The sequence below is a fragment of the Equus asinus genome, chromosome 6 (assembly GCF_041296235.1).
Source record: "Equus asinus isolate D_3611 breed Donkey chromosome 6, EquAss-T2T_v2, whole genome shotgun sequence".
In the NCBI taxonomy this organism is placed as follows: Eukaryota; Metazoa; Chordata; class Mammalia; order Perissodactyla; family Equidae; genus Equus; species Equus asinus.
This window is the reverse complement of record NC_091795.1, coordinates 33,060,405-33,076,744: the sequence shown is the minus strand read 5'-3', so window position 1 is coordinate 33,076,744 and position 16,340 is coordinate 33,060,405. Positions and strand designations below refer to the sequence as shown.

General features: G+C 38.2%; 1 pseudogene; it reads left to right on the top strand.

The window, feature by feature from the left end:
* Positions 1 to 9,160: 9,160 nt before the first annotated feature.
* On the top strand, positions 9,161 to 15,650 carry LOC106832270 (serine/threonine-protein kinase 35 pseudogene; annotated as a pseudogene).
* The last annotated feature ends 690 nt before the right edge of the window (positions 15,651 to 16,340 follow it).

The window sequence follows — 16,340 nt, the reverse complement described above, 5'->3', positions numbered from 1 at the left end:
GAGGCCAAGGGAGGGCTCCTTGAGAAATCACTAAGAATTCTTGGCATTTGCTAATTACTTCATCCAGAACACCTGTGTATGTTTAACAGCTGTAAGCTATGTATATATTGAAATACTGGTTATAATAAACTCAGAGTGGCCATCAGCCCTCTCCGCATCTATCCTGATGTGTACATTGGATTGCGACACCGACAAATCAGAATCTTGAGCATCTGTCAAAAGGAAGTACCTAACATGAGGGTGTGGAGAGAAGAAAAACAGCTTTATTCACATCCTGGATTTGGCCTAATTTTATCTACATTCCTCATGAGCTTCAACGGTTATGGTATTGGTCTATATGAAAATGATTGTTTTTTAAAAGGGAAAGGCCAGAGCTGGAGAGAAATTTTTGCAGATAAATTGTATTCCTTGAAATCTTGGTATGTAATGTAATTTCCATTCTCTTCCGTACATCACGGCTAAAAAAATTCTGAGTCCCATTCTCCACCAATTTACACAAGCCCAGATATTTGTGAACTCCACACGTTTCAGACTGAAGCTTTTTGTTTCTGCCTCTTAGGCCCTTGCCAATTCTCAGTTTGACAGCGTTCTTTCTCCGAGCAATCTGAACCAATTTTATATGTGAAACTTCATGACACAGTTCATCAAATTCTTTGCTTCAGCCCAAATATATAGCATCCACTGCACACTCTCAGCCAGTAACCTTGTAATTCTATCTCAGTGAGTTTGGCACGGTATGCTCTCTCCTCCAGCTCTGCTTAAACTCCCTGCGAAACCTGGGCTCTGAACAGTGGGGCAGCAGGGTGGTGAGTAGGCTAGAGAAGCAGAAGCAGTGATTAGGGTGAACACCCGGAGGACACAGGGGTCTCTGGAGAAGCTATCAATGGAAATAATCCTAATGAAGGGGTATGCAGGGTGAAGAAGGGAGAAAAAGACCCAGCACTGCTCCCACAAGGTGGATACCAAAGGTAGAAGCATTTTTATACGGTCAGCACCAGGGATTATAATGAGATGGCAGTCTCTTGTTTTCAGGGATCTTCCTTAAGCCACAAGAAGGCAAAAGGTATTTTTTTCTCCTTCACCACTCTACCCTAAATGCCCACTGCAAACCTTGTCACAAATTAGGCACTCTTTAATAATTGGTTGCAATGTATGAATGAATCCACCTTCTCAGATTGCCAGCTCCACCTTCCTCTAGCCCTGGTATTCTACCTAATATCCACAGCATCACTGTGATCTGTATATCACCTGCTGGGTACCGCTAATGACCCACTACCTCACCTGGGGCTGGTAATTTTGCCACTGCACTTGAAAGCTAGAGTGAGACAGGTTGTTCACTCTAAAATATAAGATGCTTAGCTATCTTCAAGTGATTCAAGAGAGAGCAATAAAATCTGTAGGATACCAAGGGTCATCACATTTCTCCAAAGAGCCAGATAGTAAATATTTTAGTGTTTGTAGTCCATATAATCTTTGCTAGAACTACTCCATTTTGCAATTGTAGCACAAAAGAAGACAATACACAAACAAACGTGCATGACAGTGTCCCAATAAAACTTTATTTGCAGTAATAGATGTTTGGGCAGATTTGGCTCCAGGGCTGTACTTTGCCTGCCTCCTAGGATAGACAAAATCTTTGTTGCCTATGTAGCTGGGCAGTTCTGGTATTGCAGCAAGATATATTGTCAAAATATTGATGTCTATTGTCCAACTGAATATTGAAACAAGCATAAGTCTTTGAGGCTAATGTATTGATTGTGAAAATACGAATTCAAAAGCCAGACTACCTGCCATTATATCCAGTTTTATTTACTATATGTCCTTGACCAATAAACATGCTTTCTCTAGGCTCGGTTTTCCTGTCCACAAAATGAAGAAATACCATGTACCTATATGTTAAGATTTTTATGAAAATAACTCATGTGAAGTGTGACAGTGACTAGAACAGAGTAAGAACTCAAAGGAAGGGGTGCTGGATAAGAAACTGAAGCTCAAGATCCAGTGATTTGCCCCAGTTACAACAGATGATGATGATGTTTGACAGACAACGTTCCATATAACCACCATAATGCTTTTCCATCATGAAATGGTGCTTCTATTAGGCAACTGTGCCCTGCAGTTTCAGAGGTCAGAGAACTATGTTTGCCCTTCTTATGTGACACGTACCAATACAATTGAATCTGTTCCAGAAATACGGTGTGCTGATCAATGAAGATACAATTTAATGACTTAGAAAAATGTGCAAAGATACTGTGCTTTTTTTCTACCTAATGATAAATGTCAGGAAGCATATTCTTTAGCTTTTTTACCATCTGCTTTTCATACTGGTTAAGGATATATTCCTGTGTTTCAATCACTTTATAGAAAAATCACTGGAACATGAGTGGGGACAGACAAAATTGCTGACACCATGCAGCATACAAACTGCATGCGTTATTCTGCTCCCTGCATCACAGTTAGTCCGAATTCACTATTTAGCTCCTTTCTAACCTGACCTCCCAAGACATTTGCCAACAGATATCAATTTCAGGTTGACTTTGGAAATAGAGTAACACATTTCAGTGTGTACATGATCATATGATAAAAGGTAAAATGCAATTAAGTGAGATGCCCCCGATTTGTTGCCACATGAAGTCGGCACGCTACATGCATCATACCTGATGCAAGACTTGAATCAGAGAGAAAAGACTTACTGATACATGGAAGAGAAACAACTTTATTCACATAAATTCATATTAAAACTTTTTTTAAAAAGTGTTTTATGGAATCATCGTGTATTAGATTTAGCAGAGATTTGCCTTTAAAGCTAACTTCAAAGCAGAACAAACCTAGAAAGCAGGGCACATACTTCCCAGTCTGTATTGTTTCCATCAAACTACGCTGTCACATAAATCATAGACATCTAATACATGTACATATTTATTTGGTATAAGGATGATTTCAAACATGATTCCTTCTCCATTGAATTATATCCACAAAAATTTAAATAAGTGAATGATTTAAGATCACTTTTTATATTGCAAAGTTGTTTAGTATCTTAAAAATAACACTGTGAGTCTAAATATTGCTCACTCTCTTCTAACAATTGAGCCTCAGAAACTTATGCTCGAAGGCTGAGCTATCACTCCAGGAAGAAGAAAATTTCCTCTAGAATAAAGAGATTACTATTCAGTTCACTAATTTGACTGCTTTTAGGGAGATGACAGTTTTCTTTTATGCCTGCATTTTACAGTAAGAGAAATAACTAAATTTGACACCACAAAAACCAGGTCATATTAGGCCTCGGAGTGCATACTTGCCGGAAAAGACAAGACCCAGGAATGGACTTAAGAGTGTATGAAGAATCTACCCTTTCTAGTTCAGAGCTTTGAAGGACGAGGAAAGATAGAGGCTGGCACATATCAGTGGGCATGTTCCCCCTTCTCCCTGAGGCAGTGGGAAAGGGGAGAGGAAGATCCAGATGGCTGTGGGAAGTCTGAGACCACGGCAGACGAAAGCACCCACGTCTTGGGAGAAAATCAGCAAATTATTACTTCTAAGGAGATGAGGGGCAGTGGCACAAGGTCCCAGACGTGAAATGTCTGCATAGATGAGTCTGATGCCTTGTTGCTGCCTCTTCTCAGCTGCCTGCGGAGTTGTGGGCCCCTAGCATTCCTGTTTGCTTTGTGAATGCCCAAATGAGACTCAGCTTCTGGTCCCAGAGGCCAGGGTGTCAGTGGTGAGGGGAGGAAAAATGCTCCTTTACTCTCTTTGCATCTCTGGTTTGTCCTAAGAATCAAACTGATATAAGATAGATTAACAGGAGAAAAGCATACAAATTACATAGAATTTTTACATGTGCATGGGAACCTTAACAGGAGAATGGAGAACCAAAGAAGTGACCAGAGCAGGAAGCTTTCATACCCTTTAGGCAAAGAAACACATTTGTGAATAGTTGACAAGACAAAGGAGTTTGGGCTAGGGATAGGAAATGGTGAAAACATAGCTAGGAAGATAAAGGGTCAGTTTAACAAGGTTTGTTTGTACAGATTTCTTGGCCCCAAATTCCTGTCTCTGGTAATAAGGATGTCAACTAGCCTCCTAATACAGGGGGCATACCTTTCACATGGCAGTTTTCTTTCTCGCTTTCAGGAAGACAAAAAAGGGTCAGCGTGTCCTTCTTACACTTATTGTTTCTTAAGTGCCTGTATTTCAAAACAATCAATATGCCAAAGTGAGATTTTTTGGGGTGACAAATTCTGAACCCCTTCAGTGGCTTAGCAAGCATGAGCAACAGCTGGGATCAAGTAGTCCAGCAGTGGGTTCCAGCATGTCACCTTGCACTGTGACTTCAACTATCACTTTTGAGAGAAGGTCCTCAATTAGGCAGTATGCAACAGAGGAGAGTGAAGATCCAGAAAACACTGCATTCATGAAAAAGCCCCTTCTCCCCACAACTACAAAATATATTAAGTCCCTGTATATGCCCAGATTCCATGAAGGGGATTCAAAAAAGAGGACAGAACTCAGGGATGAATAATTTTTCTAAACGCACTGAATCATCTGTAGCAACTTATTTAAGCTATTTATGATAAGAGAAGTTTCAATATTTAGAATATTATTAAATATAATTAAATATTCAGAATATTTAGAAGGCTAAATGTTTAAACTGAAAAGAGGTTGTTTAAACTTGAAGGAATGAGATGTTTTCGATTGGGAAATATAACTTTCTCCACTAGTCTGTGGATAAAGGTTCACAAGAAAGGGAAGATCAGCCAGAGAAATTAACAAAATAATGTCCTAAGTTTTAGCGACTCAAAGGAGGCGTGTGAGCTGGATATAGTCATTTTGAAAGACTCTGGAGATTCCATAAGGGCATAACCGGTTTCACAAACTGAGATAGTTGAATTCAGCAAAAGATACAAGGGATAAAGTTCACATCATTTCTATGAAATAGATATTGTTAACGCATATTTTAAGCGATAAAATTATCATTCCCATTTTACATTTGAGGGAACTGAATCCAAAGAAGGCAAACAACGTTATTAGGACCACCTACCAGAGCTTTGACTTGTTTTTCTGCCTGAGAAAACTGCAGAACATCTGACAGTGTAAATCCCAAGAAGCCCTCTGCAGTCTAACTGTTTAAGGGTGAGTACTGTGACCACATCAACCAAGATAATCAAATATATGTGCATTATACCCATCTATCAAAATAAATTGGGTTTCAGATGGTTCAATCTATCTGAGTTAATATAACTAAGGATATTATCAAAGTGTAAGAGTGTGCCAATTTCTGGAAAGATTCTTCATGTTAAAAAATGTTTTGTTTTCCTTATTAATGCTCAAGAAAATGATAGGGGAAAAAAGGTAGAAATCATCCAACAGTCTTCAAATGTAGCTCCACAACCTCTGGGCTAACATGTCTTTCACAGACTCAGAAGTTTTTTGACACTCCTTTTATGAGAAAGTTCCAGAGATACTGGAAGAGGCAACCCAAGGCCAAAAAACTTCTCTGCAAACTTTCGGGAAGAAATTGGAAGAGGAAAATGTGATAAGGTGATGATAACAACAGCTTAGTTTCTTTAATCACAGAGAAAATTGGGGGAGGAAAAAAAAACCTGCTCCAGAACATAAAAAGATAATCTATCATGTGTCTTACATGGTCATGTGTTGCTTAATGATAGGGATACATTCTGAGAAATGCATTGTTGGGTGATTTCGTCGTTGTGCGAACATCATGGAGAATACTTACACAAACCTGGATGGTATAGTCTGCTACTCACCTAGGCTATATGGTATAACCTATTGATCCAAGGCTACAAACATTTACAAGATGTTATTGTACTGAATACTGTAGGCAATTGTGACACAATGGTAAATATTTGTGCATCTAAACACAGAAAAGGTACAGTAGAAATATTGTATAAAAGATAACAAATGGTACCCTGTATAGGGCACTTACCATAAATGCAGCTTGCAGGACTGGAAGTTGCTCTGGGTGAGTCATGAGAGAGTGGTGAGTGGATGTGAAGGCCTAGGACATTATGGGACACTACTGTAGACTTTACATACACTGTACACTTAGATTACACTAAATTTATAAACAAATATTTTTCTTTCTTCAATAATAAATTAACCTTAGCTTACTGTAACTCTTTTACTTTATAAACATTCTAATTTGCTAAACTTTTTGACTCTTTTGTAATAACACCTAGCTTAAAACACAAACGTGGTATAGCTGTACAAAAAAGATTTTTTTTCTTTGTATCGTTATTCTATCAGCTTTTTTCTATTTTTAAAATTTTTAATTTTATTTTTTAAACTTTTTTTGCTAAAGACTAAGACTCAAACACACACATTAGCCTAGGCCTACACAGAGCCAGGATCATCAATATCACTGTCTTCCACCTCTACATCTTGTCCTGCTGGGAGGTCTTCAAGGGCAATAATACACATGGAGCTGTCATCTCCTATGATAACAAGGCCTTCTTCTGGAATGCCTTTTGAAGGACGTGCCTGAGGCCCCTCTTGAGGAGGTGCACTCTCTTCAGAAATACGTCCATGGTGGTTTGCTTGGTTTGTTTCTTTTTTTCAACATAGATTTGCTTGTAAGCAGATTATGTAGCACTCAACTGATGAAAATCTTTCAGTGTTTGGGTCCATTTTTCACACTTTTTAAGGACCCTGTTGAGGTTCGCAAAAGCTTCTGTTAAACCCTTCACTGTGAATTTTCTTGGGAGTTCTTTTCTTTTTCCTGCAGTTTCCTTTTCTTTTGCCTCTTCTTCAGCTATGCATTCCTGTTCTACTTCCAACAACTCCTCATTAGTCAATTCCTCTGGAACCACTTCTAGGAGCTCCTCAGTGTCATCCTCATCCACACCCAGGGTAAAGTTGTTTGCCATCTCAACCACAGCCTTGTTGATTTTTGCAATCTCTTCATCCTTGGCAAATCCTTTGAAGTCACGGACAAACCTCTTAAGTGTCTTCTTCCAGACATCATTCATACACTCCTTGGTGACATCACTCCAAGCCTAAGCAAGGTTCTTGTACTGACATTTTTGAATCAATATTCTACCAGGCTGTTGTCCTGTCAGCTGGTATTTATCATCTACAAGGTCTTCACAGGTAAGAGCAAAATCTTCTTTGGAAAACATGTAATCAAATACTACAGAGAGGGAACCTGCTAATCTCATACAGAGTGTCCACATATATTAATAGGATTATAACTAATCCCATAATTATATCCTTTGGTAGAAGCAAGGGAAAACAGTTAATTCCATAGACACAAACAGAAAAGGCCAGTATCTGGTTTAATTTGCATCTTTTTTAAAGGAATAAGTTCATTTTAATTATAAAATGCTGAATGCTATCAATGTCTTAAATTTTCAGGATTTAAAAAGTGAATTCCCATCAGTTGAGGTATTTTTGAATTATACTTTAAAAAGTTAACATCCATCTATTAGATGATATATATGGAACAGGCACATTAGGTTCTCTGGTTGCACCAGAAAATGAATATTTAAAGGATAAGAAATAAAAGACTCAGTTAAATGCTTAATCAAGCAAGGACCAGGGAGAATGCTGTTCTCATGGACAGAACAGTTCACATACCTTCTAGGATTTTAAGGCATAGATCAAAGAAACACTATTGCTTTAAAATTGAAATTTGAGTCAATCAAGCAAAAATGCAATGGTAAAAGAGAAAAAAAATACGCAAGGTCTGAGAACGGAAGTCCTTCTATGAGACTAATTCTTTTCCCCAGCTATGTGACCTTCGACAATTTAATCAAGCTCTCTGGCCCTCAGCTTCACCACAAATAAAGCTTAAAATGTGTTAAATATATTCTTAGCATAACAAAAGGAAACTATGTAAATAACTTTTTAAAATGTTTTTCAGTTAGTTTTCAATTACTTTTATATGTGTTGTTTTATTATATTATATATATTATTAAATTACATAGCTTATACAGATTAATTTCCTAAAGGGTTTATACTCCCAGATTAGTTCAGAAAAACATTTAACCCATCATCTACTAAGTCTGAGTTCTTTTTCTGTTTAGCACTTATCCCCACACACTAAACTTTAAGGTCCATTAGAGCAGGGACATTGTGGTTTTGCTCATTGTTTTTTTCTTTTGCACAGACTGATGTACCAAATACTGTTACTGAGTGAAATATGTCATTCAGAATTCCCTAGATTAGGCTGCAGTAAACAAAACCCCCAAATCTTACTCACTCAATATGAACAAAAATGTATTAAAGTTTTGTTCACAGTACATGTCCATGATGAGTCAGCATGGAGATATGCCTGATCATAGTGTTATGGGCTGTGTTGTGTTCCCTCCATATTCACATGTTAGAGAACTAAGCTTCAGTACCGTAGAGTGCCACTGTATTTGGAGATAGGGCCTTTAAAGAGTAATCTTCCACATTAAGATTTTTTTCTATACACTAGCAATGAACAATCCAAAAATGAAATTAAGAAAACAATTCCATATATAATAGCATCAAGAAGAATAAAATACTTAGCTATAAATTTAAAAAAATGCAAGACTTGTACACTAAAAATTACAAAATATTATTGAAGGAAACTGAAGACAGAAATAAATGGAAAAACATCCTTTATTCATGAATTTAAAGCCTTAATATTTAGGATAATGTATTCCCTAAATTGATTTATAGATTCAGTGCAATTCTATAAAAATTCTAGCTGCCTTTTTTGCAGAAATTTATAAGCTGATCCTAAAATTCATAAGGATATAGAAGGGACATAGGAGATCCAAAATAATGTTGGAAAGAACAAATTTGGAGGGCTTACAATTCCCAATCCCAAAACTTACTAAAAATCTACAGTAATTAAAATGCTGTGGTACTGGCATAAGGATAGACACATAGACCAGTGGAACAGAACTGAATGCACAGAAATAAACCAATATATTTTTGTTCAATTTATTTCCAACAAGGTTGTCAAAACCATTTACTATAGACTGAATGTTTGTGTCCTTCCAAAACTTATATGTTGAAACCTAATCCCCAACATGATCATATTTGGAGGTATGGCCTTTGGGACGTGATTAGATCATGAGGGTGGAGCATTCATGAACGGGATTAGTGCTTTCATAAAAGAAACCCCAGAGAGTTCCCTTGTCTCTTCCACCATATGAGGTTACAGGGGCCGATGACCATCTATGATCTGGAAAGTGGGCTCTCATCAGACACTGAATCTACTAGAACCTTGAGCTTGGCCTTCCCAGCCTCCAGCACTATGAGTAATAAATTTCTGTTGTTCATAAGCCAGCAGTCAATGGTATTCTGTTAGAGCAGCCAAAACAGACTACTGCATAATTTAACTGGGAAAAAAATAATCCTTTTAACAAATGATGCTGAGACAAGTGGATATCCACATGCAGAAAAATAAAGTTGGACCCCTACCTCTCAACACACACAAAATTTAAATAAGAATGGATCAAACAGCTACATTTAGGAGAAAAAACTATGAAATTCTTATAAGAATACAGATATATATATATATATCTCTTCATAAATATGGATTATGCAATTATTTCTTAAATATGACATGAAAAACACAAGCAACCAAAGAAAAAAATAGATAAATTTGACTTCTTCAAAATGAAAATCTTTTGTTCTTCAAAAGACAGTATCAAGAAACTGAAAAGATAACTCCAAGAATCAAAGAAATCTTTGCAAATTGTGTATTTGATAAGTATCTGGTATCCACAACATATAAAGAACTGTTACAATTCACTATTAAGAAAATAAAAATAACCCAATTAAAATTGAATTTGAAAAGACATTTCTTGAAAGAAGATATACAGATGGCAAATAAGCCATCTGGAAAGCATCATGGAGAGATGTTCAATGTCGTTAGCCATTAGGGAAATATAATTCCAAACCACAATGTTATACCACTTCACACACACACTAGGATGGCTATTACTAAAGGCAAATAGTAACAAGTTTCAGGTATAGAGAAATTGGGACCCTCATACACCAGCAGTGGGTATGTAAAATGATGCATCCATTTTGGAAAACAGTCTGACAATTCCTTAAAAGATTAAACAGAGTTACCATATGACCCAGCAATTCTTCTCCTAGGCACATACCTGAGATTTGAAAACATATGCCTACATAAAAAACTTGTACATAAATGTTCATGTACATAAAACCATTACTCATAATAGACAATGTGGAAACAACCCAAACATTTATCAACAGCTGAATGGCTAAGCACACTGTGATATAGCCATACAATGGAATATTATTCAGCTATACAGAAGAGAATACAGTACTGACTCATGCTACTACATGGATGAGCCTTCAAAAAATTAGGCACAGTGAGAGAGGCCCAGACAAAAAAGGACACATACTGTATGGTTATAATTATATAAAATGTATGGAATAGGAAAATCCATAGAAAGGCCTACTTATTTGCACATATGCCTTTCTATCATCAGAGAATGAGACAACAATCAGGAGTGTTCATTGTTAGAGGTTTTGAACTGAGAAGTCTCATGGAGAAACGTTTACGTGCATCACTTTTTTTAAAGTTGTACATGCTGTGGAAAATTGGAGAGAGAGAGGAAAACATTTCAGATGGAGATAATAGAACATTCCAAGAACACAATAGGAACTAGATTAGTGGAGATTCTCAGGTTTTTGTTAGCTGACTATTTATCTCAGGGATGGGAAGTTTTAAAAACAGCAGGTGCCCAGACCTAACTTAAGAATTAATGAATTATAACTTATAAGAAATTCTGATGGGAGGGTCCTGGGAATCTCTGTTTCTGAAAATGTTTCCTAGGTGTTTCTAATGTGCAATGATACATACGGATCACTCTTATAATCAGTTTCCTGGAGGCCAGGGACCATGCTTCACTCATAGGTTTATCTTTCAAACCAAGTCCAGTGCAGTTTTTCAACAGAAGAAGAACTGAAGCTCTCACCATAACTTTATATATATATGAATAGGTAAAAGAGAGGAACCTGCTCCTTATTTAACCATAAGGGCCAAATTATATCAAAGCCTTTGGACATAAATAACTCCTTAATGTTCAAGTTAACTCAACAGGTAACCAATTGCAAAATTCCTAGTGATCCTGTCAAATGACTCAAATTTTTATCAGTAAACTCTATTGACTTGGCTTCCCTTTTCTAAATCTGAGTCTAAGTATCTGTATATCTTATTAACGCCATTACCTTCCATATTTCAATGCAAGACATTTTATGGGATCCTGTCATTAACAGTAAAAAACTAATTGCAAGTTGCATGCTACATTAATTTTCTTCATAAACAAACATCCAAGAAGCAAAACATATGCTAATAGATAAATGATAATTTTATCCACATACCTGCCAAGACAGATGGAAGGCACCTCAGACAGAATTTTGATAAGTGGAGGATGGCATACCAAAACACTCTTTTCTAAGATCTTGACAAATTCCATGTGATGTGCTGTCACATTTACAACTTCAGGTGCCATTTTCCTACATCACCTTGCCTTTATTTTTGAACTCGTATTAACTGATGAAATATGGATATTTTAGGTAAAGAACAAGCCTGTGTGATGAATACAATGCAAATCTAACACATGGCTTTGATTCTTACACTCCTAGTTGTCTGAGACATCACATGGTCCTTCCTCCTGGCTTCACGCTGGCGAAAGTCTAGATCATCTGGGACACATGCTTTCTCTTCTCTTCAACTAATTAAAATACACATTGGAGTATTCTTTTGGAGGGTTCTCCAAGGATGAAATCTCATATACAACCTGACTTAAATAAAGGGGTTTCCTGACAAGTGATGCCCTACACATTTTCTAGGCCATGTTAGAGCAAACAGAATGATCAATTTCTCAGTTGATGGAAAAGGAGAGAAACAGTTAGACATGTCGCTGTTTCCATTTTTATCATTGGAAACCAAAGGAGATAATATTAGGCTAAGTCTATACACATTTTCAGTTTGACAGATTTGTCTCTTTCTTCTCTTTCAAATAACTGTTGATAGTTTTGACTGATTTTTTTTCTTACGAGATTGAACAATTTAGGGAAAATGGCTGAATTGGCTTTTGGTAGCTATATAAAGTTGGAAAGGTAAAAGATAAAGGATAAACTAGAACTTGACAAATCTCATTCGATCATTCTAAACATAAATGCAGCTGATAGGCAGAAATATCCAAACTATAGCTAATTATCGAGAGCTGGTTTGATTTAGTTGAATGTGACAGAATATCCATGTACCCATATACTGCTTACCAAACATACATGTGCTTTTCCTCAATGCCCAGTCTTCCTGCACGGATGTGTCCATGTGACCAGCTCTTGCCAACTGACTCTGAGAGAGAGTGACAAGTATCTCTTTTGAGCTAGAATACAGAAAATAGGTATGACTTCTCCAGGCACTCTGCTCTCCTGCTCTTGTCACCCTGTAAATCACACATTGATACTGCAGAGCCTCCAAATGGAGCAGGGAATAAACTTCCATGTGCTAAACTCTTGAGATTAGGGCATTAATTTATTACTTCAGCATAACCTAGTCTCCAGATTGATACAAATATATATTGAATTTGGAATGAAAAAACCTGAGTTTCAGTCCCAACTCTTTTACAATCTTTATGATTTTGATAGTGTCAGGTAATCTAGATGAACAATTTCCCCAGGAAGTTAGTGCTCACTAAATATCTACTTTTTCTGCAACATTTCTCACCCTAAATTGTACTTAGTTTGCAGCCATATGACTAATTCTGGTAATGGACTGAGAATAGTAATGATATGCATTCCTTATAGCTAGAGGCAATAAAGAACTGATATTCCGCTTTCATCTCTCTTCCCCTGTCATGAAGATACAGAAGCCAAGTGTTCCAAATGGTATGAGCTATAAGGTAGAGGATCATGGCTTGAACCACAATTGACTCTGAATGATTGAGAAGGAATGCTTTATTAATTTAAGCAATTGAGATTTTATGGTTTATTTTTAACCTCAGCATAGACTGGCCTATCCTCATTAATTAAATGGTCTTTTTAAAATATCATTCCTTGATTCCTTGGTAACTACCATGTTTTCTGGAGCAGTGGTACTCAAAGTGTGATCTGCAGAATCGTGCTGAATCACAAACTGTGTGTTACCAGTTAGCAATTAAATAAGTAGAGAAATTGATAGTAAGACTGTAAATACTTTTCATAGCAATTGAATATTGCCATGACATCTAAGCATGTGATCATGTGTCTAGTGAGCCATTTGACTTGTCTTTCATAGCTTTATTATATTTTATTCTATTGCATTTTTCCATCACAGATTTGAGGAATAATAAGGAAACTGGCCACTACAACACATCAGGTCCTTGGAAATGACGAATGAATAAATTAAAAGGTTTGTGTTCCTCATAGAGATGTAGTTTGGCATGACTTTAAAATAAGATTTATCGTTTTTGGTAAACATGACATATACTGAAATAATGTACATAACATAGTGGAAAACAGAGACAAAAAAGCAAATTCACCAAAATTTCACCATCATTAACACTTTAATGAATTCTGTATATCTACTTAGACACACGCACACACTTTGAAACACAGACTTAACTGTATTATAATAGACAACCCATGCAAACATATATCATGGACAAATTTACATATCAATAATTTCAATTTTACTCATTATTATTGATATATACCTAGTTTTTCATTGTATGCACATACCATAGTTTATTTAATCAGTCCCTCATAGATACAAATTTTATTTCCAACCATTTATCATTCATGACAAACGGTAAACGTTTATAAACATACTTATGAATATAGATTTTCACATGCATATCATGTTCCTTAGGGTAAACTGCATAGGATCCCTGAAAATAGGTATTCCTATCTCATAGATTGTATTGATTTATGGTCCTTTAAACAAGGCTCATTTCTTGACCGTTTGTTCAAACTGAAGAATTTTTTTTTAAATAGTTCTCAATTTTGCCTATTAGGGATCCATTTTCTTCACCTACTCCTAGAAGTAATACGGTTCTTAGGACCTGCATACATGTGATAGCTAATAGTCAGCAATTACTAACATTTACTTTTATATAACTGGGAGCAAGCCAAGGACAAACCCAGCTGGCCAGCAAAGCCTCCAGCCCACTCTCGTGGATGGTTATAAGTACAAGAATTGGAGAGTGGCTGTTTTGTATCTGTCCCCCAGCCAGCAGGTGCAATGGGATGAGACTAAATGTTCCTTGGTGAGCCCATACCTTTATGATCCATCTGTTCGAGTAGGAAGGAATGAGGCAGATGGGATTCTTCATGCTACAACAGGGCCTAGACAGAAGCAAATGGAAACAGTGATTTTAATCATCTTAGCAGAGCTCTAACTCAGATTTTGTAATTCACATTGAAATTACACTCACATTGCCATGAAAGCTATGACTAATAAAGGGTGAATTTTAAAACAAAAGTCTTTTATCTTAAATTTAAAGTATATTTTTTCATGAAACTTTACATCTGGTGGCGGCCAAGGCCCCAGGCGAGGCCCACCTGTCACGGCAGCGGCCGCACCACAGCCTGTGGGCCACCCCGCTAAAGCCTGGATTACGAGGCGGAGGGAGAATGCTGCAGCACCCGGGGGCGGTCAGGTACATCTACTGAGACACCCTGGAGGACGCGGAGCTGGCACTGAACAAACCCTGACCGGCCTCAAGTGGTGCCATCAGAACGTCGTGCATTCTGAGCACTGCATCCTGCAATCCGAGGAGCGCGTCGTGCAGATGGAAAAGGGCATTGCGCATTTGGAGGAGTGCATCATGCAGATGGGGGTGTGTGTCCCACCATTTTGGAAGAGTGCGTCGCGCATTTGGAGGAGTGCGTCATGCATGGGTCATGCAGATGGTGGAGTGCGCCACGCATTTGAGGAGTGCGTCGCTAAATTGGACGACTGCGTAGCGCAGCGGGCTAGCAGCATTACTTGTGCCTGGTGGAGACCTCGCACAAAGGAGAGGGTATCCTGGATTAAGTTGTGGACCTCTGCTGCCTCTGGTTTGTCCCTAAATTCTGTGAAGGTGGAGAACTGAATTGGTGTGTGCTGTCCCGGAGCCCCGACCAAGAAAAGCTTCGTGCTATAGCTCACGCGCGCCGTTGCCTTCCTGCACACAAACCACATCTTGCACAAGGACCCAAAGGCAGACACATCTCATCATGGAGCGGCCTGGCACCCCCATCCTTAAGGGGTCTGACTTTGGACTATGTAAGATTTGTGCAGGGATGGCCCTTGGAGCCAAACAGGACGATCAAGACAACAAAAATGCGAATGTGAGTAAATACTGGCAGCCCTCAGGCTGCGGCTCAGACTTCGACATGGCCCCTGAAGTTTGCAGGGGACACTGCACGGCCAAGGCCAACATCTTTGTCCAGGCATTATCATTTGGGCAGTGATAGAAAGAATCACTTTCCTTGACTCTGAGACCTATATTAAACAGGGGCCCGGGGTCATCCCTGTTCGTGAGGCACTGCTAGAACACCCAAAGATGGAGTTGCATATCCCCCAGAAACGCAGCACTAATCTGGGGATTAAGCAGTTCTTGTAAAATATGTTAGCTGTTAACCCACAGGACCGGCCGGATGCCTTTGAACTTGAAACCGGAATGAACCAGGTCCTAGGTGCTGTTTAAAATTGCGGACAAAGCATCTTGGGTTTTTTTAAACTACGTGAGTGTACTTTTTGTTCTCCCTGCACACTTACTGGAATGGATACTTCACCCTGGGCCCTGGGACAGCCCAGTGTAGTGGAAGGGTCAAATAGAACGAAGTGCTTGGGGCCAGCCCAGCCGGTGGTGCAGCGGTTAAGTTCGCAGGTTTGGATTTGGCGGCCCAGGGTTCACTGGTTTGGATCCTGGCACCGCTTGACAAGCCGTGCAGTGCCAGGCGTCCCATATAAAAAGTGGAGGAAGATAGTCACAGGGGGTTAGCTCAGGGCAAGTCTTCCTCAGCAAAAAGAGGAGGATTGGCAGCAGATGTTAGCTCAGGGCTAATCTTCCTCAAAAAACAAAACAAAACAAAAACCTAAGTTCGTGTTGCCAAAGATCCCGCCACGTTTCTATGAGGAAAGATGTGGGATTATTTGAGGATGAGTTGGAAAGTGTAAAGAATTCTTCTGAGTGGTGGTTACATTTAAGCTGTCTCTATTTACTTAGAAACACTTTATCTCATCAGTTAATAAATGCTCACTATAGAAAATGCAGAACAAAAAGGCTAGTTGGTTCATTTGACTTGAGCAAATTGTAAGTTAAAATGATCAAGTATTATTATTCTTGTTATTTATTTATTTTGCTGAGGAAGATTGTCCCTGAGCTTACGTCTGT